Genomic DNA, 6,000 nt, shown 5'->3' with positions numbered 1-6,000 from the left:
CTCCCGAGCCTTCGGCATGATTGGACCGCCTCCTACGGGCCTACATCCTATCCGGATCACTCGTCGGGCCTTCGGCATGACTGGACTGCCTCCTACGGGCCTACAACCTATCCAGACCGCCCCTGGTATATTGGCCTCAACCGCACAAAGCAGGACACCGCCTCAACCCAACCCATCCATGTATGTCGACATATAAATAGCACATAAACACACAATAAGCACAGATCATACTAATTGCTAAGCATAGCACCATTCTATCTATTAAGGTATCAATCTAAATTGATCATAAATATGAAACACATACTAGCTCCGGGATAAAATCCCAAGGGACCGACCTAGAATCGTAGACCCTGTTGGTATAGTGAGGAGAAATCACCTAGCAATAGTGCAGAACTGAACTGAGAGCCTTCAGGTGCTACGCCCGATACCTCTGACTGAAAGATAAAGAATACGAATTAATCAACGAGACCTTGAAGATATCAAGAGACCCAAATTGTCCAAGTCTATTATTGACCCAATTTATTAAATTGAGCCCATCATTCTATTGGGCCTACACAAGACCTACAAGTCCAATCTGTCCCGAACAGTACTATATCCATAGCCCATAAAGGGATTAAACCCAATTGGCCCATAACCATCCCAAGGCATTAAGCCCACGAGCCAAAAGTCCAACAGGGGGCATACGCAGGGCGTACCTCCCAGTTTCGTTGGGCGTAACATAGATCTTCCTTGACTATCATCGGGACCGTTGACCACGTTCGCTAGGCGTACAGATCTTACAAGGGGTGTACGCAAGGCTTTACCAAAATCTTAATAAGTGCTTAAGGGTTGAGCTCTTGAATCCATATTCCAGATCCATCGACCATATATGCCATAGAATCATAAAGTTCCAGACTTTATCACTTTGGACATCCAAAAAGTCCTTAACTCATAGTCTTAACCCATTAAGACCTTATCACATGCATGGATCAAGTCTAGCTAAAAAGGACCGATTTTTATCACTTAGGGCCTCTCCAAACGTCTGAAAGGGCAACTTGTTTCGTCTAGGACTTCACATGCATCATCTTGGGAAATCTAGGGAGCATAGGACCTTCATAAAGCTAGAATGTCTAGATATAAAGTAAATAAGCATAAAGTTTCAATCTTTTTACCTTCTGGAGCTCTAATGGTATAACCAAACTTCGGATCTAAGGCCTTGCTTTCCTCCTCTAGCTTCTTGGTGCAATAACTCCACTCTCGAAGGCTCAAGATGCACACTAACTCACTCTTCACACACAAACTAGGGTTTTGGGGCGTTCTCTGACGTATGGAGGCTAAGGTAAGGAAAAAGAATGAGCCATAAGGGTGTTTATATAGCCCCAACCCCGAACATTAGGGTTTTTCACCAGATGTGAGTATGCCTAGTGTACATGAGCGTACAGCCAGCATAATAGGGCGCGCCTAATACGCCCAGCGTACCCTTATGTACGCTTAGCGTACTCCCTCCGTGGCCCAAAGTTTCAACTTTAGTCCCTATACTTCCCGGGACTCAACATAACTTCTCTGAGGACTATCAACGACAATAATCACAAGAAGGCGGGTTTCGAAATATACCTGCTAGGTTCGGGGCGTTATATATATATATATATATATATATATATATATATATATATATATATATATATATATATATATATATATATATATATATATGTTCAGGTTCATTTGAGATCATTCTAATTTTGTGAGACCGTAAGACCAAATCTAAAAATAATTTTAAAATGCAAAATAAATGGAAAAATCCAAAAATTCTTTTTTTAATATAATTTTTGCAACTTGAATTAACTAAAAAAAATAATAAAAAATACCGTTTTTTTTAAATACGTGAAATATTTTAATAGAATATTACACTGACATATTCTAAAAAATAATTTTAAAATGCACAATAAATGGAAAAAATCTAAAAATTCTTTTTTTAAATATTATTTTCGAAACTTAATTTAACTAAAAAAATAAAAAAAAAATCCTGTTTTTTTTTTTAAATACGTGAAATATTCTAATAGAATATTACAGTGTACATATTTTAAAAAATAGTTTTAAAATGCAAAATAAATGGAAAATTCCAAAAATTCTTTTTTAAATATTATTTTCGGAATTTGAATTAACTAAAAAAATTAAAATAAATAAATAAAAAAAATGCGTCTCACGGTCTCACAAAATTAGGTCGTCTCACATGAACCTAACATTATATATATATATATATATATATATATATATATATATATATATATATATATATATATATATATATATATATATATATATATATATATATATATATATATATATGTGACAAAACTTCAAAAATGATCCATGTGGTTTTCGAAAATCTAAAGTTTGGTCCCTAATTTACAAAAAAAAAAAACTCACGAATCGTCCCTGTAGTCTCAAAACTTTTAACATTTGGTCCTTCTGGCTCACTCCGTTAGCATTTTACCGTTAACTCATTTTTCAATATTATATTGTAGGGATAATTTCGTCATTTCAGTTGTAACATTCTCTCTTTAAAAGAAATTACATGTCCGATTTTTGGGCAAACCCTTTACATTTATGCGTTCGTCATCTCTCTACTCATTTCCACTATTTCACCCTTTACGGCATCTAATCGCTTCTGATTCAAAGATGGTGACTTGTAGATGTGGGAATGAAGCAATGAAGATCACTTCATGGACGGATCGTAATCCTGGAAGATAATTTTGGAACCGTATAAGATGTGGGTTCCTTCGATGGTCTAATCCTCCTATGTGTGTTAGGGCATTGGTGGTGATTCCAGGTTTGATAAGATCAATGAACCGATTTGAAGAGAGGGTTGTTATCACACCCCCGAACCAGACGGCGGAAACGTCTGAGGGTTCTTGTGACTTAAATTGAATACCGTCACAATGAATATACATGAAGCATAACATAAATCATCACCATGCATTGAAATAATACAACCGATATTGTTTACATCCAGTACATAGTTTTAGACATTACAACTTCATAACAAAAATTTTCTGGTGGATATCATAAGCAAACACCCTAACATTACTTGGTACTTATTCTTCGGTTTACCTGCCACCTGAGAATACAAGTCATTTTTGAAAAACGTCAACATATGAAATGTTGGTGAGTTCATAAGCAATGTTGTGATAAAATGATTTAGAGTAGTTTGTAATACCCAGAAAATCCGATATTTTCTGAAAAGATTATTGTAAAAAAAGTGTGAAGATCCGTAAATATATGCTTGTTGATTTTTCAAAACATGTATAATTGTTGAACTTTTGTATAGATCGCGCAAGTGAAAATGTTGACATTCCCAGGAAAACCCGATGTTTTCCCAATACATAAAATACAATAACTTCTCTATTGTTATACCGATACGTCTAATGATTTTGATTACCCGGGTCGCGTTAGATTAATTAGGGTTTGTGAGTTGTTATAATCACGCATTAAAGAAAATGACTAGTTTATAACTACCGATTACCAACGATCCTTAAAGGCATCGGTCGTTACTACTCACTTAATCCACCCACCATGATTACTGTTGTTTAATGCCCTGAATCTGTTTACTTTGATTTCTCATAAGCCCAACAACCGAGGAGATAGGAGAGTACAAAGTCTCGTTATTTCCATGAGTTATTCAAGGCTATCGGGAATGCGAAAGACACGTTGGCCCAACTCGTATTTAACTTCTCGACCTTACTAGCAGTACTAATGGGCCAATAGGGCCGGACAACACATTAGAGCCAGCGAAAGTCCTTTTACATGAAATCGGGTCATGAGAGGCCCAATAACACATAAGCACATTCCCTTTGGGCCCAAAGATCATGTTAATGGGCTAGCAAGGCCCAACAAGCATGATTTGAAACTTTCAAGCCTGAAGTTTGTAAGTTAGCTTATCATAGTTATCGCGTGTCTAACGAATGGCTTTGGTTTAACGATTTTGTTTTATTATTGATTCGAGACCGAATCAATTCGTTCTGTAACGATATTTGTTATTGGGAGTGTAATTGTTTTTTGTTTCGTCGGTAGCCGTGGATCTTGTATTTTGTATTAATGAATTTAATTTTTTTGAAAATGGAATTTGACCTTTCCACCACCTTCCTTTCATAAAATAACGCTTTTGGTCCTCTCATATAAAAGAATTTCATTTTTAGTCCTTAAAACCCTTTTCTTGACACTTTTGTATTATTTATTAAAAGAAAACATGATTTTAACCCAAAACTTATTTTGTTGACAACTTTATCCCCTTTAAAATAGTGTTTCATGATTAGGAACTCATTTTCACAACTTTTATAGTTTTGACCCAAAATCTAAAAAGTTTACATTTTTGGTCCTTTTTTATAGTGAAAAGCATTTTTGACCCTTATAAACATTTTGTTATGCTAATTACCCCCTGTTTTACAGAAAGTTACATTTTCAGCCCCTCAAACTTATCATTTTCGCATTTTGAGGCTTATTGGGCCGAGAAGCCCATAAATAGCCCATTAGGCCAAAAATTTACATTTTAAGTCCCTTGAAATTCCTAGTGTTCAGAAAAATATTTATAGAAACTTTTTTAACCCTTTTAACCTTCAAGAAACCGTGACTTGTTGATTTGTACCCCAAGTTTGTATTTTTGACAATTTAAGCCCAAAAATGGGTTTTATGTTAGAATTTGTTCATCATGACCTTATAAGCTATTATTGTTGACTTGTTTAGTGTAAGATAGCTTAAGTTATGTTTGTTTCCTTTCTCATGTCTTAGATCTCGGGTTTACTCCCTTTTTGGTAACATATTCATCACAATACACATGAAATCACACACATACATGCATCAAATCACACATAGCATACATATACACATAGATCTACACATTTTTCTTGTATTCTCCCCCATAAAACTCAAAAACACAGAAAACAAAAGGGTATGAAACTCACCTTTTCTTGTTGTTTTCAATTTGAAGAAGAAAAGAGAAGAGTTTGTTGCTATTTTCGGCCCTAGCAAGTTTCTTGGATGGATCTCGAACTTAGAGGGTTATAAGATGCAAGATCATGAATTTTTATGAGTTAAGAAGAGATTTTTGATAGAATAAAGAGTTTAGAGTGTGGATCCAAGCATCAACTTACCTAAGATGATGATTTTTATGAAGAATCCTCCTTGCAAAGCCCTTGAATCTCGAAAGTATGTAGGGAAGTGGAGAGAGTTTTCTTGAGAGGATTTTTGAGTGAAGTGTGGGTGTGTGTGTGTTTGGATTCGGCCGAGAGCAAGAAAGAGAGGAGAGAAGATAGAGTGAGTGATTAAATGGTGCATGGAAGTATGAGTCATTCTGCATGGAAATCCTTTGAACAATTGTGAGTGGCATCCAAGAGTCAACTCCTCTTCTTGGGTTGGACTTGGGCCGAGAATTAGAGAAAATAGAAGAGAGTTTTGGGCCTTTTTGCTTAAATCCATATTGTGGGCCCAATTTGATGATTTTTCGGCCCATTTGGCTCCCATGATGGTTTAAAACCCAATTTGTCAAAAATAATTGGCTTCATAGTCCATTAAAGTTAATTAGGTTAATTATGGCCCATTAAGGTCCATTAGGGTATTTTATTTCATTCTAGGCCCAATATGTCCCAAAATGTTAAGATAAATGGAATTGGATCCAATTAGAGCCCATTTAAGATTTCTAAGCCCAAAATAGTCAAATTGGAAGCTTATTGGTCCATTAGGCCCAATAAGGAAATCCTAGTCCATAATGGACTTAAACCGGGATTTCTAAGGTTTCCAATTCTTTGTTGACTATTTGAAGTGCTTGCATAGAGCGTTTGATGGACAATTTGTTGTTATTGAATAAGCATCATATGTGCTTTCACATTTTTGGTTCACAATTGTTATCATTGTTGTTGTTACATGGTATAGAATTCCTAGTTGTGACAGTTGTCATTGTGAGTGCAGAATTGTGTAACTACCGGTTGATGTTGTTTTGTTCACGGGTGTTCTTTTTTTGGTTTT

This window comes from Lactuca saligna, chromosome 9, assembly GCF_052625555.1.
Source record: "Lactuca saligna cultivar CGN05327 chromosome 9, ASM5262555v1, whole genome shotgun sequence".
Classification (NCBI taxonomy): Eukaryota; Viridiplantae; Streptophyta; class Magnoliopsida; order Asterales; family Asteraceae; genus Lactuca; species Lactuca saligna.
Note: the sequence above shows the minus strand (reverse complement) of the source record.